This window comes from Caretta caretta, chromosome 10 (assembly GCF_965140235.1).
Source record: "Caretta caretta isolate rCarCar2 chromosome 10, rCarCar1.hap1, whole genome shotgun sequence".
In the NCBI taxonomy this organism is placed as follows: Eukaryota; Metazoa; Chordata; order Testudines; family Cheloniidae; genus Caretta; species Caretta caretta.
In genome coordinates, this window is record NC_134215.1 from 71,335,084 (window position 1) to 71,362,406 (window position 27,323).

At 45.3% G+C, this 27,323-nt stretch overlaps 1 long non-coding RNA gene across 1 annotated transcript in view; it reads right to left on the reverse strand.

Annotated features, from left to right (window-relative positions):
• The window catches only part of LOC142073496 (uncharacterized), a 110,135-nt gene that overhangs the window by 70,478 nt on the left and 12,334 nt on the right, over window positions 1-27,323 (reverse strand). Inside the window, exon 2 of the long non-coding RNA XR_012670381.1 lies at window positions 25,130-25,190. This is a non-coding gene — a long non-coding RNA (uncharacterized LOC142073496). The remainder of the gene's footprint in view (window positions 1-25,129; window positions 25,191-27,323) is intronic.

Genomic DNA, 27,323 nt, shown 5'->3' on the forward strand with positions numbered 1-27,323 from the left:
CTGAGGGCCAGATTGCAGTAACCTTACGCATAGTGAATAGCACCTGACTTCAATGGGATTATTGACAGTATAAAGTGCATTTGAGCCTGAGTAAGGGTACCACAATGTGGCCCTGTGATAGCACTGATTTGGTGCTAGAGGGTGCTGTGGAGCTGGAGGTGGAAAACGGAAGTCCTGTTCAATGCAGTTAACTAAAAATCCACTGGCATTTCCCCCACATTGCCAGCACTAGTGGAGTTGCTTTGTCAGTAATGCAGTGGTGGGAGATGGTACGAAACAGCTCAGTGAAGATGCAACTTCTCTCATGGTATTTCAGCACCTCCACCAGAAGCAGTGTGAAAAATGCTGTTTAAACAAACAAAAAATAACGAACCAAATTCCGTGGAATTCCAGGTTTGATTCAGTTCAAATGTTCAGGGGGGTTGTACATGAAGTTCTATCACTGTGCCTGTCCCTGGTGACAATGCTCTCCTAGGTTTGTTCTGCAGGTGCCCTTGTCAGGCCTTAGATCCATACATGGGAACAGGTTGCTTTTCATTGGTTGTTAGCCAACAACGACTGCCCTGCTTTGCCTTCTTGTGTAGGTAACACACCAAAGTGACGCTGCACATTGGCTTAGATGCCAAGTCGGATGTGGGCCAGGCCTGGAGACAGCCTGTTCGTAACTGTCACTCGCACGGATGGGTTGTTTGTTTGATGCTGGGAGACGGATCATCAGTGGAATGCGGACTGCCAAAATTTTCTGCATGAGAACACTGCCTCCCTCCAGTGCGTGATGAGCTGATTGAATCTCTTTCTACACCTCCAAAGAGCTGTCCCCAAGAAAGAAATAGTCACTGATATTTACAGGCTGCCCTTCTCAGAGGAAGAGTCTCTGAAGAGTCCTTCTCAGAGGTCACTGCAAACACAAGCTGCTCTCTGTCCATGTGTATTCACGATAGACACTAACAGCAGAGTAACAGCTCCAATAGTGCACGGAAAGGGGCCGCTGATTGCCTGCTCCCTTCCTCGGAAACATCACGTCCCACGGCAGGCCCTGGTTGTGCAATTGCTTGCACACGTTTGACAGGCAGGGGACAATGCTTTGGAATCTCCCACTGGCAAAGCATTGTCCCACTGTTGCTCCAGCTCCTGCCTCCTTCAACATTAACTCTTGGCAATGGGGCAAATAAAGAGAAAAGCAACAAAACAAAAGAGAGAAACTAGCTGAGGGTTAAAATCACAATGAAAGCAATAGCAGAGAAAGATTAAAGACAAGAAGCATCAAAGGAGGGATAGTGCTATAGTGAAGGCACAGAACTGGCACTCAGGAGGCCTGTGTTTATTTCCTGATTCTGCCAGAGGCTTCCTGTGGGATCTTAGGCAAGTTACTTAACCTCTCAGTGTCTCAGTTCCCTCGCTGTAACTTGGGGATAATGACCTTACAGGAGCAGAGTGAGGACAAACTCTTGAAGTGGGTATTAGACATGGTAAAAGAAATACTGGAGAAAGGAGATCAGGCACATTGGTTTAGTGCCAGAACTCCCATTGCCTTCCCAGATATGTAGGCTATCAAGTATCCCTCCAGGACAGGCAGATGCTGCCTTTAAAAGATGAGCTGTCAAATGACAGATGACCATTGGAGACTCTTTCTAGGGCATAAAGTTAGTGAACTTTTAGCAACTCAGGTTAAAATTTAATCCACTTTCCCATGTTTTCTATGAGTGCTGGCAAGTTAGACATTTCCTAGACCTGGTTACTAATGGGTGAACACCACAAAAGGGGAAAAATTGATTATTAGAAAAATGCAGATGATGGCTTAAACCAGATACACTCCCATCTCTCCTATATAACTTCTTCATTGATAAACACTTGACATGACAGTGTATACTTCTTTATCTTGGATTCGAGATTTTCAGAATCTTCTTTAGCACTTTAGCACCCCTTTGAAACTTCTATTTGCAACACTTACATGCAAACACGGTAATCTGTGCTGCATTGACTTTGCTATTTTCCTCCAGTTTTGAACAAAATGAATCCTAATCTACATTTCAGATGCTCTAAATGTGATTATCTGTTACCCTCCCTTGCACATTGTTCAGCCCCTTACATACAGTGAACTGGGGCATTGATCCACTAGTTCGGTGGTTTTAAAACTTTTTTTCTGGCGATCCAGTTGAAGAAAATTTTTGATGCCCATGACCCAACAGAGCTGGGGATGAGGGGTTTGGGTGTGGGAGGGACTCAGGGCTAGGACAGAGGATTGGGGTGCAAGGGTGAGGGCTTCAGGGTGTGGGAGGGTGCTCTGGGTTGGGGCAGGGGGTTGGAGTGTGGGAGGGGGTCAGGGCTTTGGGCTGGGGGTGCAGGCCCTGAGGCGGGGCTAGGGATGAGGGGTTTGAGGGGTTTGAGGTGCAGGAAGGGACTCTGGGTTTGGGGGTGTTCAGGGATGGGACAGGGGACTGGGGCACAGGCTTACCTCGGGCGGCTCATGGTCAGCAGCTCAATGGGGGTGCTAAGGCAGGCTTCCTGCCTGTCCTGGCACCACGGACTTTGCTGCGCCCCAGAAGTGGCCAGCAGCAGGTCCGGCTCCTAGGCGGAGGTACACAACTGGCTCTGCAGGGCTCTCGCCTGCAGGCATCGCCCCCCCAGCTCCCATTGGCTGGGAACTGGCCAATGGGAGTGCAGAGCCAGTGCTCAGGGCGGGGGCAGCGCACGAAGCCCCATGGCCCACCTGCCTAGGAGCCAGACCTGCTGCTGGCCGCTTCCGGGGCGTAGCGTGGTGTCAGAACAGGTAGGAACTAGCCTGCATTAGCTGGGCAGCACTGCTGATGGGACTTTTAACGACCCGGTCGGCGGTGCTGACCAGAGCCGCCGCGACCCAGTGCCTTACATGCCGTGACCCAGTACTGGGTTGCGACCTGCAGTTTGAAAACCACTGCACTAGCTCACTTGTGCCAAGTTGGCAAGCCACTGCTTATTTAACCCTTTATTTGCCATTCTGGGAATTGACCCATAGAATGAAGTCTCTGATCCTAACTTTGGAATGCAGCACGCAATGGGTTCGAACTATATTACAACAGAGTTCTGTAACACGAGAGTAAAACGGACATAGTGCAGTGGTGAATCAAGTCCAAAGTCTGTGGACGGTACAGTTATAACCCTATTGATTGTACCAACAAAGCCCATATAACATGCATGGCAGGGGAAATCTGAACCTACCTTAACCTACTGAAAACAACAGACTGGATCAACAGCACAGAAGAAAGCTCTGTCCTGGGACTTTACCAAATCATAAGTCACCTTCTATTTCATGCTCTGGAGATACCTGAGTTATGTTCAAGTGAAATAGGTTCTTATTCGTATTTGGTATTTAGCTGTGGAAATAGAGATGAGATGGATGGGAGGAGAGTTCATTGTTGAGAATTTTTAATTTGCAAAAAAGAAAGGAAGGCTGAAGGATTTCACGTGCCTTGAGTACCTGATAATGGAACACAGTTTGCTTCTGTTATCTGATAGAACACTGGCCACTCTCGAGTTCCTATGAAACTGTTTTTGTCTTTATTTATCTTCGGTGCAATAAATATAAAATATGCAAGGAAAAATGAGATCTGAAATAAATGTTGTTGTTTTTCCTCAGCAGAGAAGGGGTTACTGGAAGGAAAAATTCTGAAGGTCCAAGCTACATGGAAAGGCATTAGTTCTTGCTGGGGAAATGCAGAGCCCTGGACTTCAGGACTTGTCAGGTAAGTGAATGACAGATGAATTTCCAAAGAGTTTGCTTTAAAATGTAAATATAATTTGCTAGTTTTAAGTCTGCACATAAATTCCAGGTCAGATTTGGGATCTTAAATGGATTTATTTATTTTTAACTAAAGCTTGAACTTTAATCTCTAACAGTCGGATCAGTTCATCTGCGCAGGAGACAGCTATCTTGGAGGCCAGTCTCAAATGTGTGGAATGCACACTCCAAGGGACTAAGGCCTATCGTAAATCTCATCACCCTCTGCTTTCAAGGGTGAGGTGCATTTTTCCCACCTGCTTTCTCTAACATAAACACAGAGCAGCATGGACGTTTTTTTTTTTTTTAAACAGCTCTCCAAACAAAACACTACCCAGCACATACCATTCTCTCCCTGGGGAGAGAGAACAAAGCCGTTCAGATATTACAGTGGTGTAATGACCTACATAGACTAGTGCGCTGACGCATTATTGAACCAGAGACTGCAGATGTACAGATTCAGACAGGTAGGGTTGTTTGATCATGTCCAGCTGCAGCATAAGTTTGAATCCTAGTTCACTTGTTCCACTACCTATGCTGGCATGACAATGGGAACATTATAAACCAAGGGGGGGCTGAGAACCAGGACCCCAAAACTCATTGTTTTGCCCCTCCACAACCTCTAGATACCACCAATGTTTTCATCCCAGAATGCTTTGTGCTCCATCCCAGAATCCATTGTCAGTTTTCTTCCAATCTCCTCACCTGCGTGGTTCTGTAATGCTTAATCATCTGTTCTCTTTCCATTCATTTTCATATATGGCTAACAGCTGAAAGTAATTACATTCCATAAACTGTCTAATGGCACATTTAAAAATATATCAGAAAGCTGAAGGTATATGTCCTTATGACTAGCTCAGATTCCTTGAAGCCATGTGTTCTGTAAAGCTCATTAGCACTGCTAGTTATGCTGGGGAAAGTTTTCTTTACAGCTCAACAGACTAGAATCAAAGTTATTTTAAAAGAAAGCATAGCCCATATACAACAGGGTTCTGTGCCCGCTTGGGGTCAGGACCTCTAGGGTTCCAGAATCAGGGCCCTGGAGTTTCCTGTGGTCATGCAGGGATCCGGCTGCGCTACTCCCTATGACTTGGAGTGCTAAGCGCCCTTCACAAGGCTTCAAAAATTTAGTGAGGCTGCTGCTATGTAAAAATGAGACAGTGTCCGTGACCAGAACATCTGTCAGAAGAGCTGGCAGCTGGCAGAACCCAGAGTCAAGGAAAGGAAATCCTTGAGAGAAATGGGGCATAGCTCACAAATACAGAATTGCAGATGCTGAGCTCTGGAGGTGGGGGCTTGAGTGGTGGGAGGAAGAGAGGGTGGGGAGTCAGCTAGAGGTGTGGCTGTGAAGATTACTGACTAATTTACCTAGGAGCCAGAAGAGCAAATGCCTAGCTGAACCATACATCTGGGGCAAGATCCAGTGCTCCAAGATAGGAGAGGAAAGGGGAATATAGATGGATGTTCACATAATTTTTCTGTTTGTTCTGAAGTGTCTCAGTTGTGTGTTTCACGTGATCCATATGCGGCTCTCTGATTATTTGGAGACTCTGGGGCTGCCTGATTCTGATCCCTCTTACACCAATTTTACACCAGTTGAACTCCATTGTCTTCAAGGGAGTTACTCCTGACTTACACCTATGCTGTGCAAGAGCAGACTCAATCCCTGTTTGCAACACAGCCATGAGTATACGGGGGGCCCTGGTCACCACTGTGCTGCTCCAGTTCTACGCCAGGGTAAAGCCATTGAATTCAATGCAGAGCAGAGTAAAGCCAAAGCAATGCAGTAATGAATCCAGCTCTAGAAGTTTCTCTTGTTTGTTGAATTCAGTGAGAGTTCCTTAGGGAACCTGCAGGGGCTGGGGGCAAAATTTATAACTTCCTGCCCTCAGCTGGGGAAAGCCAGGGACCAACATTTCTCCTCTTTTCTCAGAGCATTAAAAAGAGTTAATCTGCAGTAATCTGGTCTGTATTCTTTAAGTTTGTGTGTGAAATAGAGACGGAGAAGGGTGCAGCTACACACTTGCCCTGGACTCAGCTCCTTTGCACCTCCCCCTCGCTTCCTTTGGAGGGTGTTTCAGGGACAGCCTGTGGGGGACTAATCTGCATGTATAACGTACATATGCACATTTTTATTTGCTCTCTCCAGCTGCAGGAAACTGGCTGGCAGCAGAAACCACCATGTGGTTCCCCTCAAAGGGGGCTCAGTGCAGCTGTTTGACCTCACCTCATGTGCGTGCTACCTAGATGGGTAAACAAAATTCACTCTACCTGCTCCTTAGCCTGTGATATAGATGAGCGGCTGACAGCATCGATTTGTTCCCTATCTACACACATGCACATCATACATCATTTGAAAGCTCATTATGTTTACTTTAAGATGACCTATGATGTGGAACTGTCAAGTGGTGCAGTTACCATAGAAATGGGGATAAACAATGATACCATCAACATGTTAAAATGACCACCTTGACGTGTTTGCATTCACTTCTGGTAGTTTAATGACTCTGTTATTATTTCAAGACCTAAAATTGGATTTCTTTGTGACCTCAAAGCATCACAACAGCAATCAGGGTAAAACAAACTCTAGTAATAAATTTGCACAGATATCATTGAAATGTAGTAGAGCTGGTGACATTTCTAGTTAACATCATTATCATCATCTTGTCCAGAGTCTTCATTGCTATGGCTTCTTCAGAACCTCTGCTGGTGACAGACTCTGTTACATCACCACTGGAAAAGCCTCCAGCAAGAAGGAGTGTTTGGGTTGTGTGCATTTCTACATTGTGAGGTGCATTTTGAGCCTTCTCTTCACAGAGGAATTCGACAAGTGACTGCCTGTTGCGTGCCATGTTTAGAAACTTTTCCCATAGAGGCACAGGGGACCCACCAATCATCTGGTATTTCTTGCTTCCAACCTTAGATCTTGTCTGGCTCTGTCTTTCTGCAGTTTTCACAGGGTTATTATTGCCATGTCTATCAAAGATTTTGATTACAGAATTAGCTTTGTCAAATCCTTTTAGGCCTGTTTCAAGTACTCAGCAGTCAATTCATCGAATGTGTGGAACTTGTCTCCAGACATCATTTGCATGACAGCCATGGCATCTCCGATGTACCCTGTGATTTCTTTGGTGCATGCTTTTAGTACATGGATTCATTTAGCTTGAGCTTCCAGCTGATGCTCTAATTCAGCTTTGCCTGTTCTCATCATTCCATCAGCATGGAAAAGGGGCATAGGCACAGGTGCTATTGGGTGACTGTCAGTCTACGCTGTTATTGTCACCACTTTTACAAGACTATGATACATTTTGTACAAATTGTGCCCTGTGAGGTACCATTTGAAAAGTCATAATGCTGAATATCATTATCCTGTTAAAATATGAGTAGCAACACTGTATGTGAAGTTTTAAGATTCTACTGTATGACTGTGACTGAAATATGTTGTAATTCTGGGTAACGCCCACAAACTGGTTTTTCAGAGACAAAGACACACCAGCACCCCAGACAGGTGTTAAAGGGCCGTCACCAACTGAAGCAGCCATCCTCCAGCGGGGGAGAAGGTGTAAACAAGAAATTTACACTTTATCACAGGGATGATTCAAACCTCAGGTCCACAACGGACTGCGTGTCACCATGACTCAGCAAGGATGTTTCTAGCACAAGAAATTGAATTATACAGTGGGAGGAAAACACTTGACTTCAACTCTCCTTCTCCCATCTCTCTGATCATGACATCAGTGACTCTCAAAACTGAACTAAGGGGGAGTGGTCACAGGCATCACCACTTTTAATCATTTAAAATCTACATTTCTATAGTTAATAAACGTATCTTATTGTTTTTATCTTAACCAGTGTGTTTGGATTAGAATGTGTGGGAAATTCCATTTGGGATAACAAGGCTGGTACATTTATCATTGTCCTTTGGTGAAATGACAGACTTCCTACGAGCTTGTACTGTTCAGAAGGGTACTGAGCAGTCCAAGGCACATTTCTGGGGGAACAAGGCTGGGACTAAAGAACTTGAGGGTGTTGCCCTGTATGTAAATCATGAGCGACTGGTCAGTGTACTCATGTATTTGGCTGGGGAATTTGCATGCTGAAGGCTGTGTGAACAGGCCAAGAGTGGCTGTTCTGACAGCGAAGCAGTGCGAAAGGCACCCTGAGCTGGAGAGATAAGGGGACACTGCTGTTCAATAGTCCAGATTGTACCTTAGGGAATGTCACAGTGACTAAGAACAGTTGCCATTGAAACATCATCTCTGCACCTTGCTAAGGACAGGACTCTCCAGAAAATTTCTGGACTGATAGCTACTGTGCTTGTGCCTTCCTTGCCAGACTTAAGTTTGGTCTTGGCCATATCAGCAAATGTTTCGATGCCAGATTTCTTGACTGGGTTGTAAGAAACTACATGTCCCATCAGAATCAAGTGCACACCTCACAAATCTCTCCATTTATTCTTCATCAACACCTGTTATTTTCAGCAGAGACTCCTGTACATCTGACGTTACAAATGGGCCAATAGGTTTGTTGATAAGCATCTCTGGATGTGATTGAGTGTTGAATAGGTTTGTCATATGGTTGATGACATGGTTAGTAAAAGCTTTAACATGCTCTTCCTCCCGTTTCAGGGCAGAGGCGAGGACTTTGTTTGTGGACTATGTCTTCACTACTTCTTGTTAGGCCCCTTTTCTTTCTCTCATAGCTTTTGCATATTCACAATATGAAGTTGTGAATCGTCATCTCTAACACCAATACTGACCTGTGCATAAGTGTCACTGAATTAAAAAGCTTGTTTCTAGAATATTTCAAAGGCTAGTCCTGCATGCAGAGGCAATTGCAAATTAAAACTTTCTACCAGGCCGATATTGGATGCTAGATTGTATGTACAAAAGGTTAGAAATGGAGAAGCATTACCAGGGCTTAATTTGTAATGAAAGAGGTGCCAGGGCTCAAGCAATTAGGGTGCAGGGGCTAAAGCATTTTTTTTACATTCTGAACTGATGCAGCAAGCCCAGAGGTGCCAGGGCTATGAACTGCCAAGCTTCGAGGTGCCAGGGCTCAAGCCTGGCAAGCCCTGACATGAATTAAGCACCTAGCATCATGTTAGGAATTCATGTACATTTATATCTACCCACTATTCAGTGCAAACTGTGGGTACATAATCTACTTCTACTGGCACTGTAACAGGGTGGCACCCACCTCTCGTGAGACTCCTGGACGGGGTGTGTTTCTGCACCTCTCTCAGCCTGAGGTGACCTCTGTCCATGGTTTCTCAGGCGGGTTCTCAGTAACTCAGCCCCTGGCCGAGTCACACAAACAGTCTGTATGTGAAACAAACCAGACCCCTTCTAGGGTATACAGTCCTATGGGGATCTATGCCAGTACCCCTCCATTGGTATCTTTGTAGCCCTCCCTGGACTCAGTCTTTAAATAGTTCTGGCCCTGGTACAGGGCCATACTCCCAGAGCTTCTCCCATGGAGATTCTTCACCCTTTCTGTGTGTTATGCATCCTCCTCTGTCCACACTGGATGTGAGTCTCTTACAGTCCCTATCTCTTTAGTTCAAGCTGGAGAGACTCGTGCTTTTACATTTGGAGGTCCCTGGTCAAATCCCTAGTACTGGCTGTCAAATAAAGTGGAGTCTATAACAGACTCACATCATCTGTGATTGGGGGATGTGGAACACACTGGCCAGTCATTTCCAGCAACGGAGGCCCACAGCAGTTCAGATTCCAGATGAGCATCTGCTTATGTTCTGGCAAACATCAGGGACTGAACCGGTGACCTTCAGAGCTCAAAGTATGAGCCAATACTGCCCCAGGTTACAGAGTCTGGCTTTTTAATTCAGCCCTCAGTGTCTGCCAAGAAGGCAGGCATCACATAGCCACAATGTGCTCTGAATACACCGCTGACACAAATTTGGGTCTGCAGTTTTAGAGACCTCTTTTTAAAAATGTAGACCTTAAACCAGATTGGGACAAAGTCAGACCTGATGTAAGTAGAGTTGCACCATTTATGTGATATCTGGATTTGGCCCAGGTCAAAATATATGCAACATTTTGCAATTAGGCTTCAAAGTTTCAGCAATCTTCAAGTTGACCTTGGATTTTGCATGTCCACTTTTGAATGTGAAATTGAATTCGTCTGCAAAAGAGAATGCATGCCCAAGGAATGCCCAGGAAATGCCCAACAGAGCATGTGAATCAGGCAGTTGGGTGCCAGGCTGATCTGTCTGTGTGTAGTATGAGTTTGGAGTGCACAGATGGGCATGTGTTCAGATACAGTCACATCCCTCCGAAAATATGGATTGCAAATTCCAGGGATGGGGTTGAAAATTTGGTCCAGAGGTAAATTAATTTTCAACTAGGCTTCTATCCAGCCTCTGTGTGTCTGTCTGTATGTGTGTGTACACAGAAATGTCCACACATACATACCTGAGGCTGCATTTTCAAGTGCAAATACCTGCTACAAAGTCTTACATGCCAGCACCCTTTAAATAATCCAACACAGCAGTTCTCAACCAGGGGTATGTGTACCCCTGGGCGTATGCAGAGGTCTTCCAGGGGATACACATCAACTCATCTCGATATTAGCCTAGTTTTACAACAGGCTACATAAAAAGCACTAGCGATGTCAGTACTAACTAAAACGTTATACAGATAATGACTTGCTTATACTGCTCTATAGACTATACGCTGCAATGTAAGTACAATGTTTATATTCCAGTCAATTTATTTTGTAATTATATGGTAAACATGAGAAAGTCAGCAATATTTCAGCAATAGTCAGCTGGGACGCTTTTGTATTTTTATGTCTGATTTTGTAAGCACGCTCTTTTTAAGTGAGATGAAACTTGGGGTATGCCAGAGAAATCAGACTCCTCAAAGGGGTACAGTAGTCTGGAAAAGTTGAGAGACACTGATCTAACAACTGCGTGGTCCCAAGTTTGCAAGGTGGTACCTGCAAAACCCATTGGACTCTAGAGTGTCAAGCTGCTTAAAGGGCTTGCACACGTATTTACATCTGCAAAGCAGGGGCACAGATATGTAGGTGTAATTTTGCAGACAAACAAGTGGAAAAACTTTGAAAAGTTACTCCTGAACGTCTTTCACGAACTAGCTCTGCCCTACTATTGGGTTTTAAATGGCATGACCTCCACTGGCCACCTTGATAGTATTTTATATACATCTGGTTCTACAGTATGTGCGTGTGTGTGTGACAGTGTGTTTGCATGTGTGGGTATAAATATTACAAGCACGGAGGTGAGAATGCATGTGGCCCTCTAATTGCGGTTATATATACACAGCTGCTGCGCTGTCAGTAAATATAACAAACCACATTTCTACCAAGAGTGTGAAAGTCAAATCGGTGTGTAGAGTGAGAGAGCACATATGTTTGATAAACTGCATAGCACATGGTGTTTGTAGGAATTACATGCAGTTAGCCAAGTCCTGGTCCCACTGAGGTCAACTGGAGCTTTGCCATTGACTTCAATGGGATCAGGATTTGGCGTGTTATATTTCCTGCGTTTCCTTTGGATTAGCCAGATCCTGCTACTGAAAAGGCAAAAGATCGCCCTCCCACCACAGTACCAAAGAGTCCCAGCCCTTCTCTGCTCACTGAGTCCTCAGCCACGCAGAGCTGAGATCACCATGGAATGCCCCATAGAATAGAGGATAGCCTGACCCAGGAGCTAGACCTCCCACAGATTCTCTGCTGGAGCAGGTGGCCAGTCCCCACAAAGGAAGTAGAGCTGTGTGAGGAGCAGACCCTGACTCTGAGTGCCTCCCTCTGGATGTAGAGACCGAGTGTGTGCCAGAGACTAGGAATTGTGGAGTATCAACCTTCCCAACAAAAGAGCATCCCTAGTGTGTTTGAAAGGGAGACGTGCTGACAATATATAGGCCAGATCCATAGACTGCCACGCGGCCACAGCCCAGTCGCTTTAGCAGCTGGCTGCACCGATTGCCTCCTCAGGGAAGTTCTCCGGTGATTGTGGGAATTCCTCTTGGATGACAGCACACGACGGATTCAGGGTTTCATTATGTGGCAAAAGGAGAGACAAGAAATGGGATGGGTTGGAGGCAGGAAGGCTGCAGGTGGGAGGCAGGATTTGTTTGGCCCGTGGGATGGATTCGAGGGTTTTAAAAGAACCGTTGTGTTGCTGCCTGCTGCAGAGGATGCCCTTGAGCCCACAGCAGCACGGGGGATCACTGTTTGGGATCACAAAATCAGGCTGGCCTGCAACAGCAGCCTTTCATAGAGGGGTTTCTCGCCAAGAGGTCTCTTTCAGCCTGCAGCAGCTCCGTGAGCCTCTGCTCAATTCAGATAAGGACCCAGGCATTCAAATGCCTCTCTGAACCTTGCAAGATTACAGAACGGGGCTGGAAGGTTCAAGAGAAACAGGCTCTTACGGGATTCCTGCATGCTTCCTGCTTCCAGGTGCTGGCTCTCTCACGGTGGCACTGTTATGCTGAAAGGTGCTACTGTCTGGCACATCAGAGGTCACTGATGTATAAGCACCCAGGTTGGAATTCTCCTCAGAAAGAGTGAAAGACACCGTGCAGTGACCCAGCCCAGAGAGTCACTAAAGAGGCTGTGTGGATTTGTCTGGCCACCCCAACTTTTCTCAGGTTCCTTTGTGTTGCAAAGCAGCTGCACAAAGGTAGATTATGCTCCTGCTCACCTTTGAAGGCCACATGATCCCAGGTGAGGAGCTTTGAGCAGGACAGGTTTCCCAAAAGTATAAAGCTTAGGGGCTGGAGCAGGATGAGGAGAACAGTGAGATTGGGATGAAAGTCCAAGAGGAGCCAGGACCGAGGTAGCTGCTTCTTGGCAACAGGGCACTACCTCCATCCAAAGGAACAGACCTGGTGTACATTTTTTGTGTATAAACAAAATGCACTAAGAAAATACTTAAGCCTGCACACCACAGTCCTTATCCAAATGGCAAACTGACCTGCGAGACCCCAACATCTGCTACCGTCCATCCAAGGTCAAGAACATGCTGGTGAATCTTACCCAGACCATTGCCCCAGAGCAACATGAAACTGACTAATTACATCTTTGTTTCAGTTATTCAGATAATCAGGACAGGGTTGGAGTGCTTAGTCTGAGTTTTGGGAGATGGTCCTGGTCAGGCTGAGTTTGCGCTCTGGGGTTTGGTACAAGTTTAGGGGGAACATTCAGTTGGCTTTTTTTCTCTCCAAAGTAATTCTTCCACCCCTAGTTGAAACAGGGCTGGAGGGAGAGAGAGCTGGGGAATGCACACCATATATATGTACCTCTTCATCCAGGAGATCAGCAGAACAACGCATATGAAAGGTCCGTTTCGGTTCTGGGAGCAGAGTGGGCAGGGGAACAGTTATATGAAAGGGCAGAGGTTAGTCTTCCAATTTTTGCCATGGAGCAAGCACCACTGACCAGCACCCCCATACCAGTGATGTGACTGTATAGCAGAGAGCATTGGTCAGGGGATGGCAGCTCAGAAGGACAAGCCTATAGGCTGAACTGTGCCTTAGTGTCTGGGTAAACAGAGGCACGCCCCCTCTACCTCCCTTCTCCCCAGCAGGGCAAGGGAGAGCTCATGCTTGGATGCTCGGAAGTGGGGTTTGAAGCAGTTGGTGGGGAAGAAACGGCTATTTAAACAGAATATGGCACACTGCAGGCAGTTCAGAGACGCTGAGCCACTTCCCTCAGCTGCTTCTGCCTCCTCGCCCTCCACACAGTGGTTAACTCAGTGGGATGGCCTGGCCTACCATGGCCTGCTTGATTATTATCCATACGGGTATTTTGAAAGCTACTTCAAATGCCCACAATTGTGTGTGCGCTAACAGGCAATTTACCAGTGGGGGTGCTGTGTTGCACTCTGCAGGACTGTGGCATCGTGAGCAGCTGTTGGTGTGGGAGTGAGGGAACGTGTATGTTTGCATCTATCTCGCTCTTTCCCTTGCCTCTGTCTTTTCCTGGTTTCTCCCCTGACCCCTGTTAAAAACCTGACACAAACCAAGGAAGAAATGCTCAGGAAAGCAGATATGAGTCTAAGCCTTTCTTCCCCCAGCCCTTTGTGGACACATCAGGCTAAATTCTCCTCTCATTTATACCAGTGCCACCCCCTGGACTCTCCGCCAGCCTGACTGAGGGGAGAATATGTCTTTGGGTGGACTCTGTGAATGCCATTATAATCTGGTTGATGTTGAAATTTGGGGTCTTTTTTCTGCACTGCTTCCAGTCTGGCTTCAGCCTGGGGAAGTGGATGGATTCATAGATGTTAAAGACAGAATAGACCATTACGATCATCTTGTCTGACCTCTTGCTATGGACCCTCACTCAGTAATTTCTGTACCAATCCCGTAACTTCTGTTTGAGCTACAGGACAAGGAGGCTGGGGAGACAGAGGAAAACTTATCTGTGCCATCAGTGGAGTTATTAGTGTAAGTAAGAGGAGGATCTGGCCCACAGAACATCTCACTTATTGTGCTGAATGAATTCAGTGGGTACCAAATTATTCCCCCCTGCCCCAGTCCCTTCTCGTGATCTGTGCATGGTATGGAACACAGAGCGGGAGGTGCGGGAGGGAATCTGACATTGCCAATTCTCAGCGGCTAAGTGCCAGAGTTTAGTCTCCAGGGCTGTGTCAGCTTGGTACTGTCCATTAGCAGCACTGAATTAGCTGAAGAATTTTAAAAGAACCCTGCCAGAGCACGCTGCTGGGCTGATGTGCCTGTGTGAGTTTTAGCCAGGGCCTTAATGTCATTATTTCTATGAAAAGTCCCTTTGATTTTTCACATGCGCACCATATATATACTAATCAAAGGGTCTCTGCTGGCAGCTCCCGCCTCTTTGATGCAGGTACCTTTCGCTTTGGTTTTACTCTCCTGTCATGAACGTAGCTGCCAAGCATACAGGCCGTGCATACTCCCCACATCCCTTCAGACTGGCTATTAATCTGCTCTGTTGTGTATTCCTCAGGTTTTCTTCAGTAGGAATTGTACTGGGATTGCTGCGGAGGATGAAAGGTGGCATGGAGCACGGCGATTCCTGCCGCTGGAAATGCGTTGGAAGGGACAGGTTCTACACTCTACTCCCTCTGTTTGCCTGAGATGGGGGTGATGCACGACACATGGAAATGGGCCTGAACGCTCGTCCTGTGGATGGGGGAATCAGGTGCAAAACACCATTCTGGAAGACCTGCACAGGAAATGTTGGCATATGTGTGGAAAGGAATGGTGGTTTCCACCTGTGGAAAGTTATTGCAATGCTGCAAAAAACCAGTGCATTGCCATGTGGGGGCAACGCCCTTGAAGTTCATAATGAGGAGGGAAGGGTTCAACATGTTCTCCATAAACAGCTGGGTTGATCTTTACCCAAAATTGCAGACTTTTCCTCACCTGATTATTTTGCAGCTTCTGAAACGAACAGGGGACTTCTCCACAAATCTCCAAACATAGTAAAGCGTTTCCCAGCATCACCTAGGCAATGGAGTAACCTACTACATTTCACTTGCAATGGTAAAGATGGAACAACAACAAAGAAGCTGAATTCATCAACTCCTATTTGTTTTCTTTGTGATATCTATGTACCGAATCTTTATATATCTACTACACCCACAATTCCCGATCAATTATTATAACAATGGCCAACACTTAGATAACACTTTTTTCATCCATAAATCTCAAAGTGCTCTTCCAAGAAAGGCAAATATTGTCTTCGTTTTATAGATGGGGAAAATCAAAGCACAGAGAGGTGAAGTGCCTTGTCCAAGACCAGCCAGCAGGCTAATGTCAGAGCCAGGAATAGAATCCATCCAGCACTGTGCCCTATTGTAGTGCATCACACGACATCTATATATCTACCTACTTGTCTACTGCATCTATCGTGAAATATATGATGCAGCTAAAGTCTCTTCCCCTCTCTCTCTCTCGCTGGTATTTCCATACTTCTCATCACTGAGATATCTAAGAGCTGAACACATTGATTTGAATCTGCATAAAGATGTTAATAGAATATTCCACTCTGTCTCCCTAGATGCCTGGAAGTTCTGCTATTATTTGTTTGCTTGGAAGTTCTTTAGATATTTTTTTTAAGATGGGCACAAACTGCAAAATTTAGTCCCCCATCTGGATTTTGAAACTCCCAACATTTGGAGCAGTCCATCTTTGGGGTTTTAGTTTGGAATATTCTTAAGATTAGGGGCAAATACAAACCTTGGATCCAGATCCAAGTTTAGATTCCAACCCTACTCCCATCCCCTCCAGAAATAGCTTGTGTCTCTTTTTATTTCAGAGCCTTGTTGATCCCATTTCTATTGCAAAGCAATCAGGTTTATGTTTAAAATCTGGAGGGGCGGGGAAAATGGATTTTAGGCTGTAACTTGAGAATGGCCTTTATCATCCAGCATCAATCTTGGTGATGGGGAAAGGGAATTTTTATCTCTGAATGCTAACCTCTTTAAAAACAGGATTTATAATGGCAGCGGCGTTCATTTATAGCAGCTTCATTATGACCAGGAGAGTATGTATCATGGGACAAAGAAGAACGACAAGAGGAGAAGAGAAAAAGAAAAGAAAGGAAGTTATTGCACACAAGACATTTATCTTTGAGGTTCTTCCCGCAGCAAAGCCAATTACTGGTCTTGTCCTCCTGAAGGATGTCAAGTGACTAGCAAAATATAAAGGGATGGGAGAGAAGATGCCAGATAAAGGACTTGTGATACTCAAGAGTCTACCTGGGGCGGGGGTCAGAGGATAGGAGACCAAAGGTAGCACAGATGCCAGAGTATTGTCTCAGCTGGTTTGCAGATGAATTAGATGTGCCAGAACCTTCACTCTCCAAGGTGTTGCGTTCTATGTATCTAGTGTTACTTGATTTAAGCAGGGCAAACACAAGCAGTAGACTAGCGTGTTGGCCCTTTCACCTCTTTAGCCCCTGACTTAATTTAGAGCTGGGCAAAGAGCTTATCGGAAGATGAAACACCATCTGACTCAGCAAGGTTAATCCAAACGTAAGTGTCCAGTTCATGGGGGGCAGGTGTGAATTCAAGAGACATGCCCCTGTGGCGGGAAAGTATCACACTATTATGTCTCATCACCATATCTTGCTGCTCCGGAAGAATTGCTACCCAGTACTGATGAGGGTGGGATCCTTGGACATGGACCCCCACATTTGGGAGGGAGCAGCAAGCAGCGTGGCACAAAGCTGATCACTGGCTGATGGCCACCGGCTGCCAGAGCAGAACCCAGAGAGAAGGAGGGGCACCATGTGTCTGAGGTAACTACTTCAGACTCTGGGATCATGGCTCAAGGTTAGGGTTACACAGGGCAAAGGAACAGAGGGGTTGACAGCTGCTGGGAGCTATGAGTTTATAACTTGGCTGGCATGCCCAGCACACACACTGATAGCTGTCAGAACTTTGTGTGTGAGGGTTAGGTGGATCTGGGTCCAGTACATTCCTACTCCACCCCGTTGGTGTTCTGAGACCCTTGGCCAGATCCTCCTCTGGTGGAAACTGGCAGAGCTCCATTGACTGCAAGGTCCTGCTGTAATTAGAACTTGCGGAGAAGACTGGCTTTCCCTTGAATCCGGTGCTTTCATCCCCGGAGCCTGGACTCTTCAGATCACGCATCACAATGTTGCATCATCACATCAAGTTGTGCAGCGCAATCCTGAATCTGAACCCCAGCCCAACTACAACTGGGCTCCCCGCACAGCAAGTTCAAATCCCTTTGGGTCACAAGTAAAGATGAGTGTGGCCATCTCATCTCGGACCTTTGTCACATTTTCCAAACTGTGCCATGATCTGGTAGGGTTCACAGTCTCTGCAGAAGGATAACAAGGGAAGGCTGGGCTGGTGAGGTGCACTGGCAGAACTGCATGGGGAAGTCACAATATTCAGTACCGGGCATTATTATTCTCTTTTTAATCAACACTCGCAGAAATGAAATCATAAGAGAGTTTGAATAAGGAAACAAACATCCGGTCTCCTCCTGTTACACTTCATTCTCCCAGTTCCCTGTTGGTCCCTTGGCTTAGAATTATTTGTGCTCATCCTCAGTGTCTCGTATTGTACCAGTTTTATTTCATTTCCAGCCTGTTTTCTCGCATTTCAGTTAGATATAATGAACTAAAACTGAAATGCAATATAATGGTCATGTTCACAACTCAGTAATAGCTGCGAGGCTCCCTTTACTCCCCCCAAAAGATGCATGAAGGAAGCTCTGCCCCCCAGTTTGAAAATGTATTCACCTTCTAGCACCACCCTGTCCTTAGGCCCTTTCTCACTGGCTAGTCAGAATTGTGGGGCTCCAGCCAAATACAGAGAGCTGGGAGATTTGACTGGCTCAAATCCATTATTTCCCCCTTCCCTAGGCAGAGAGTGCAACCTGTGTGTCGTCAGCAGGCGCTGACAGACTGATATATGAGTTGGCAAACAAAGCGGACAAGATGGGCTTTAACAGTTTACCAGGCTGGCAGCAGCAGTGCCCTAGGTTAGAAGCAAATTGGGTTAAGTACAAATTGTTTCATCTCTGAATACAGCATCGGTGTGCTGCAAGGTCGCAGGTGGCTCCGGCTGTTGGGCCATTAGCTGAGGAAGTAAGTGGAGGAAACAAACCAATCTCCATTATGGCAATAAATTACTGAGAAATAAAAATCGTAGACCTTAAGGGGCACATTGCGTTGAATGACAGGCAACAGGAGAGGAGCGGCACATCGGCAGGATAAATAGGAACGATTACAGGATGCGCATTAAAGGATGGCCATCGAGGGGCATCTTGTGCCATGTGGGCGTCTACGATAACCACACCTACCCCAACATCAACAGAACATCAAGAGGTGAACCCTCATTTGTATAGTTCTCCTCCATGTCCTGGAATTCCAGCGTACAGACATGTAGCTATCACCATGATGAGCCCAGGATAAGAACTGGAATGGAATGAATAGATGTCAGTGGTCCTGAGTGTATTTGGTGTCTCCCAGCATCACGACATTTCATCGCAAGGTTGTGACACACCGTCACCCTGCGACGCTGTGTGAATATGGGATACAATTGCCTGACTAGGTGAGGTGGCATTCCCCACTGCACACTGTCAGCGCGTTAAGCTGTGATGGTGCCAAAGTCACAACACTGTGCTTTGTCATGTGAGCCAAATAGAAATACGTCCAATCCATAGTCTCTGCTGCTACGCTCATTTAAAGAGCCACTGAAATTTGATTTATATCAAGCACATGTTAAGATTGCCAATCAGTAGCCGAAGCTGTGTCATTAGCTATCTCACATTTCTGTAGTGCTTTTCACCCTGAAATACCCCATGGCAATTTCTTGCCTGCATATATATAGGGATTATTTAGCTTCCATTGAAATGCAGCCACCTCTGGGGTGTGATGTACAGCATTTGTGGAACAGGGGATAGCAACACTATAAACAGGCATAATGCCTTAGTGTGGCTTTAGGTGATTGATTTTGCTCACTGCAGGTTCTGGTCCTTGAGGAGATCAAAACGTGTATTATAAATTTTCCAGGCCCAAATTCTACAAGTTGTACTGAGGCATTTCTTTTGGGTGGGAGTGGGGCATCTCCAAGACCCTGTATGCCCTTTTCTCGACCCCAGGCCATATTTCCCAGACTTATTTTGTTCCTAATGTATCTTACGAAGTCAATGCAAGGTACAAAGCGTCCCGGGCTTTTTAGCAATAATCATGGGCATGCTGTGTCCACATTGACCCCATCCCGTACTCATCAAGGGAGCAAGGGATAAGCTCAAGGAATCCTGCTCTTGTAGCTCAAGATGATGGTAGCTGGAGCTCCACTCTTGGTTATGTGTTGATAACACTTTTAACATGCCTGCCAACAAGGTCATAAAATAATCATAAAAGCACAGCCAACTAAAGCCCAGCCTCAGTGGGCCAACCACTCCTGGTGGAAGTCCATTGATTCCAAGAGAGTTACAGCAGGTTTGAATTTGGGCTCGTGTTCTACAATACCCAGTTAATTTAGTGCTTTCCAAAATGAGGATCAATAAAGAAAAAAACCCACTCAGTTTATTCAGCAGAGAAACGAGCTACAACATGAAGGATAATGTCTCCTTATTTTATAATACCTCTGGCAATAACACATCAAAATTGTTTTGAAGCAATGATTATATCAGAAGCACCAAGCAAAGGAACAACCTCCGCAAAACTCACTTTTACGTATATTCCGTTACGTGAGAGAGAAAGCAATCCATTCTCACAAATAATATACACAAACGCTTGAACAGCTCAGAACTCAATACACTGATTTGGATGTCACTGGAGCTCTGGGAGCAGTGTGAATAAAAACCCAGGAAGAAGAAGTGATTTCGGCTCCATCATTTGCAAAATTTCCAGGTGAGACTGCGAAAGCTGAGTTCATGCCCGTGCTGCTTGGATCTTAAAGATTCCAGAGGAGTTTCCATAAGCACAGGGACTTGATTCAGAGTCTGTGGGCATACCTTCTCCTCTCCCTGTTGCTCTGTGTGTTTGTTGGCTACTATCCATCCTCCACCTCAGAGGCTACTGAATTTCTCTAGGGGGTAGGAGAGGGTTATATAATAGTTTATGTATGAAGCCTTTTGGATGAAAGGTGCTAATTATATATTAGGTGTTCATTATTACTTACATTGTGCAGTGGATCTGCTCTACTTTGTTGCCCGACAAGGTCAGCGGAGAGAGAGAGAAAGTCCTTTATTTCTGATGACTTATTCCCTATGAGAGAGAAGCCCCTTCTTTGTCTCTGATGAGTTTATTCCCTGTGAACTATACACCAAATTATCGTTTTGCCCCATTTTAGTCAGACAGTGTTGTGAACCCTTGCTTCAGCAGGTAGAGAATGTAAACTTCAGCCTCCTTCTCCATCACTTTCTTTTTCCAGTTGCATGTGGTTTTGTTGGAAGGATTGAGTAGCTCTTTGCTACATCTGAAATGAGGTGAATTCTTAATGTCTCTTGGAAAATAGTCATCCTGGTCTGCTTCATTCTAGATATACCCAGATCCTTTTGCGAGGCAGTTACTACTGTCTTAATCACAGCTGGTGCACTTTTCCCTGTGACCCGGTGGCCTCCACTCTATTAATGCCAAATCTTTAGCTATCGCTTAGAATCCAGTTGGCTCTGCTGACCTGAATACAAGACTCAATTTCAAGGCCTTTCTCAGCATTTTATTTGCAAAAAGTACCAATAACAGTCCCTCCAGTTTAAGTAAGGAGACTGGGTCCACTTAACTTGCTACTTGTAGTTCCTGATTTTCACAAGGAGGCCTCCACTTGGGTACACAGAGCTTTGTGTTTACACTGGCACCCACCTGCACAGCTGAGAGGGTCTTCACTGGAAAAGTCCTTTGGTTGAAATCAGTTTTGCCTGTGCAAATTCTAGCCTTGGACCTCAGCCCCTTATGCATATATAATAGAGGAGAGTGTGCAAAAGGTGTGTTCAGCCCATGCTCACAGGCTGAAGGCGGGCTGGAAATCAGGCCAGCTATTCAAGTGCACCTGAGCTCTGCTTGGTACAGTACATCTAAGGAGGGTGAGAGGGCATAGGAGCCTTTCTGCCCCGATCTGACTGGCAGATGGGAGTCGTTGCCACTGTTCTAATTTGAGCCATGTCGAACAGCTGCTTTAAAAAGCCCTCTGTCCCTGGAATGCTCAAGGGGTGGGGCCAGGAGCATGTAGCACACAGCCAAGAATGCTAGCTTTACACCAGCCAGGGTTTTCCCTACACAAGGTGGTTCGCCAGCTGCCCCACGGCGGCAGCTCTGTCTCCCTTTGCCGTGTGCGAGCAACGCCAAGGGGACTGAGCCCCAGATGCTGTTTCCCAAGTATTTGTGTTTAAGGAATGATTTTTAAAACCAGACCTCTTGTTTTTTGTGCTGGAAATTTGCAGGCACAAGCGCAACAGACATCATTTAGCTGTCTGACTCCCCCACGACCCAGCTGCTGTTGTGTGAGTGTCATTAACATCTGAATGACATTGGCTACCCCCACAAATAAATGCTAGTGCAGAATGACACCTTCCATTACTTACGCCTGCAACACTGTGGGTGAAAAAAGGGGCACAAGGATAAAGAGAGATCATTAAGTCCTTAAAATCTGAAGAAGTGCTGTCTTTCATTACCCCTCTGCACAGCATTGCCTGCGAGGAATTAACCATTACTGCAAGTTCAGGAGATTGAGCTGCCCAGTTTGTAGTTATATGGGTGTAACTCAGGTCTCAGACTGGTGTGAATCAGGAATAACTCCACTGTAGTAAGTGGAGCTACATAAGCATGACAAGGGAGATCAGAGTCAGTCAAATTCAGTGTTCACAGCCCTAAATTACTGTTCCACCGAGACCAGTTTACCAGCAAAATCCTTTTGTCCCAAATTTGTATCCGTAGATTGTAAAAGCAATAGGTGTCTCTCTTGATTATTAATGATTATTATTGTTATTACTACTATTATTATTTTATTATCACTTTGACAAGGATCTCTAAATTGAGGGGTAGGCAGTACTGGCAACTGGGAGCTGTCTTCAGGCTCATACAATCAAACTTGCTATGTATGTACAGACCCCTTAAAGCCCAGGAGGAAATTCCTTTGCTTGCTCAGTTTTTTGCTGTGCCATTCACACATTTCCCTGTGCTCTTAGACAATGCTGGGTTTCACTTCTGCCCTGCACCCACTCCGCATGAAGGGGTGCGTCTGGGGGGAACAAACAAGCTCTTTGATCCTGTGCTGAGCTGGCCCTGATGCTAACTGGAGTAGCCTAAGGGCTTTTGTAACTTACATCATTGAAGGACTGGGTAGTAGCGCTTTGTGGCCATACACCAGCCCATCCCTGACATGCTGCCTACAATGGGGTGGGGCATTTGGTGCAGGAGCTTGGCTGCTAGGTTTACACTCAGAGCATCCCCCAGTGCTAGGGGAAATCTCCACCTGGCCACTTTGTTTTTCTCCCTGTGCATTACAAAGGGGCCAGATTGTGCTGGAGAATATATCCCAGTGTCTTCAAATCCCACCATTTATACATTGTCCCCGAACACCTGCCACTCTCTTTGCTTCTGTTCATCTTGAGGTGTGGAAACATCCCCACAATCATATCATTCTCCCTCCCTATATGGGCCCGAGACCCCACTATCCACATATAACCAGATCTGTATTGGGCTACCCACTGTAAGGTATTGGGGACTGTGCCTTTAAGGGCTCAGCTTCCTCAACAGAGAGTCTGTGAAGGGTGCTGAGAAGCTCTTGTTATTCAGGCAGTTGGAATCAGACAGACAGAGAATAAACCAGATCTTTTGCAAGCCCCTTAATCACTGAGGCCTAGGGAAGTTAGAAGCCTAAATGCCTCTGAGGATCTGGGCCTGCAGGATCACTGAACCCCATACCGTCAGCTCAAGCAGTGCTAGCCATGAGAACGCCTTACAAGTTGCCTTCCCTACTCCTCCACAAAGAAGGCAAATAATTCATTGGTGTCAATCTAGACCAGTGCACATGAGAGTGGGGCATGGGGCAGAGAGAGGGTTATCTATAGACCTTTAACTCCAAATTTCAGACTTTGGGGTTGTTCCCCCTCCCCCATCAATTTAGTTTTAATTTCCAGTCTTTGCAGAGTTTAATATTATTTTTAATAAACAGAGTGCTAGCAATGTTTTATGCACAGGAAATTGACAGGTCTGTTCAACCTTAACTGCATCCTCCCTAAGCCTTTAGTTGGCTAGCTAGCAAGAAATTCTACATCTGTATCTGTCTACACATCCAGAGAATGTTTCACTTGGCATTATCCTAAACATTAAAATTAATATTGTGGCAGCGAACAAACACGTTTCCAAGAGGCCGGGGGGGTTGGGTGAGCACCTACTGCTTGAGTTTGTGCCATTTGGGGAATTTGAACAGCTCTCTTAACACTGTGAAGTGATATTATATTAATGAATGAATTGTTTGAGTATTTTACACTTGGATAAGCACATCTTGACAACCACAAGCACGACAGCAGTTCCTCTGATTCTGTGTCTTGGAGACACGGAGGCAAATGAGATGCTTCCTGCCAAGTAGCTACCTTGGGGAGAACTGTCTGTTTTTTATGATTATTATTATTAATAAACACAAAGCTTTTAAATACAATTTAGAGGGGATTGGACAATACTAATATATCAGGATTGTCAAGAGCAATCACTGGCTCTTAATAAAAATCTGACCATTAAAGAGAAAAGTAACAAGTATTTTCAGCTTGACTGGACAGCAGATTTTGTCATTACTGCTTTGATGTTTCACCTCTTCATTTTGGATTGTCCCCTTTCCCCTCCCCACCCCAGTCCATGTAACCAAACCCAAACACTTCTTTTCACTGCCTGCTCTTCAAATCTATGTAAACCAGCTCCAGTCGGGTATTTTGCTTTGTATTAATACATATTAATGTCCTGTAATACTTTTGTACCATTGCATACATTTCCATGAAATACAATTGTCCATCTAATGCACTTTATTCACACCATGGCATGATAATTGCATCCACAATAGCATCTTTAGTGCTTATTCATTACAGGAATAATACAGCTGTGACAAACACTGTATTTTAAGTGGCTTCACTTTTTCTTTTTCTTTTTTCAGTAGAACACGTGATAACACAGCCAGGCTAATCCTATTCTTCTCACTAACCAAAGACGACGTCTTTCTTTGCATTTATTGGACAAAGCAGTTGACTGGTGGAAATCAGGTGCCTTTTCAGGTGTGCAGGAGAATGAGGTGCCTGTAGACATATGAACCAGGAGGAAGGATGCCCCAGTGGTTGATGTGCTGCCCTGGGATGTGGGAGACCTAGTTCGGAGTCCCTATTCCACCATAGACTACCTGTGTGACCGTGGGATGTCACATAGCCTCTCTGGGTTTCAGTTCCCCAACTGTAAGAGGCCCCACAAAGGAGATGAGCACGGTTGTGATAAAAACCACCCATTGAAATGGCATGACATGGTGCCCCTGTTACCGAGTCAGTCATGGGGCACTGATGTAGAGATATAAACCGGGAGCTTTGTGATTTGACTGTTCATATAAAAATCACTTCTGGATGGATGTGAAACAGATGCAGGTGTCATTTAGGTAGGAATCATGTTAGCATAAATCAGGTCAAAGTAACGATTAGCTTATGTAACTGGAAAGGCATGCACCAGAGGACTATACAGGTATGCAGTATGGCCAACCCGAAATGTTCAAAAATCATGAATCAGGCTCTCCAAAAATCATGAGAGTGGCTTTATAATCATGAGATGATGTAGAAATGAGAGATTTGGGGTTCTCTTTATTTGCCTCTTGCTTTTTGAGCCTTTCGGGTGCACTGGGGCCAGATTTTAAAGCTTTCTCCACAGCCATGTGGGCTAGAAACTTACTTTTTCTTTAAGAATGAAGGCTGAAGTCATCACATATCCAACTGAGTCCAGCAGCTGGGGCCTTAAGGAAAACAAAAATTATGATGAGACTCATGACAAAATCACGAGAGCTGGCACCACTTGCCATATGTGTGTGAATACCATGTCGGTATTCATGTACAAGTGCAAACAGTGGTATGTATGCATCAGGGTCACTTACAGCTGAGTACCGTGATAATCCAGATAAATAAATAAATACTAGTATGCACAGGTGCAGTGCAAGTGAGTAGGCATTGGAATCAATGTAGTTATGCCATCAGAAAACTGGAATGGTCCATCAGACCTGACGTGTGACTCAGGTACGCAAGGAAGGAAGTTTGGCACGGATCCTGCCTGGGCAACAAAAAACAGGTTTCCAAAAAGAGCATGAGCTCTTTTCCTGACTCACTTTTCTCCCTGGGCCCTGTTTGATGCCCTTTTCTCTCTGTTACAGGGCATTCTCAGGAACTCAAACAGACAGCTTGGAGTACTTCGAGTCAATTTGCCATGGCAGTAGGAGAAACCAGACAGACAAGACATCATGTGGAACAAGATTGATGGGGGTAATAACGTGTGTCCATCTTTCTGGCTGGAAACATCAGCATCAATTATTGTGGCAACTGTAATTGGGTTGTCTGTTGAGGGACAAGAATGACAACACCATTGTTCTAACATGTCAGGAGCGTCTGTCCTTTAGTATCATGATTCAATATCTCTTTGGAAGGGAAGGGAAGGTACCTCTTGACCAGTAAGCAACAAATAACAGGCAAAAACAGATTGTAATTAGTTGCAGCAAAATAATTAGCAATAAAAACACCTTCAGGCAAGTAGCAGTTCTAGTTGCTCCTATGGAGGTAGATTGACCTCATTTAATGCCTATTATCTGTAGTTCTCAGGAGTTTTATTGATACTATATTGCCAAGACCTGCGGGATCTGCCAAAGCTGATTTCCACCATTTACCAAGGAAACAGCAGTACTGCGGTTGCTTAGGAGATTAATTAACTTGTCAAATAATTAAGCTGACAGCCTGTAATCGAGGTTTCTATTTCATAATTGATTTATCACGTTAGACGCTTCGTGGATTAAGCCCTCCCTACACAGGGACTTTCACACAAGGGAAAAAAATTGAAGATGTCTCAGAGTTAAGGGGAACTCTATTTTCATTTCTCTTGCTTTCCCTGCATTTCTTTGGATTTTCCAGAGATTTTAATGGAGGAGGAAAGGTGGATCCCACATCTCCTTTCATTGTACTCACAAATCATTCTTAATAAATCAGCTTTGGGGAACACAATTTCTCTTCTTTTGACATTAGCACTTTGTGGTTAGCTCTGGATGAATGGTACCTACAGACATAAAGCCACATTTTTAAAGGTGGCTACTAAAGAGCACATGAAAATATACTCCTCTCCCCCCGCGCCTCATTGTTAGGATGGCTCTGTGGTTTGGGTACTAGCCGGGGACTTGGGATAACTAAGGTTCCCTGATCCAGTACACGCTTCTTGTGTGACCTTGGGCAACTCACTTAGGGCTAGATTGTCAAAACAGCTCAGCAGGGGGCTGAGCTCTTCTGACAATTGGCTGCTGAGTTCTTTGAAAATCTGGTCCTTACCTACTCTGTGCCTAGGTCTCTGTCTGTAAAATGGGAATAATAGGACTTCCCTACCTCACAGGGGTGTGGTGAAGTTAAATACAAGAAAGACTGTGAGGGTCATATAAGTACCATAGACAGATGCAGGTGAATTAGAACTTGTGTATATGCAAATTTTGCATTCTGCATGTTCAAATGAATGTATCTGTATTCACCAAAAGGTGTGAGTACAGGATAGTTGGCTCCTGGGTGATTTGTCCCATTGAGTCTCTGAAGCCTCAGAGGCCCATTAGTTATTTGGGGTGAAAGGCACTATCTAGAAATGCCAGAGATTATGCTTATTCCTTTTGTTCTTGACGGTAGACCTAAGTCAGAATGTGATACTCAGGTCAATGCACAGTTATTCTACTGATAAAGTAAGCATGTTTTAAATGATTTTTGTCAAGGAACATGTTTTATTTATTTGAATGTGCTGTCATTTTGTTGAGGTCCATGTGAGCAATCACATATATTTCCATGCCAAAACATTATACTGGAAAGCAGCTTATCTAGCTCACCTAGAGGAAGCATCGGCTCAGAAATTACAA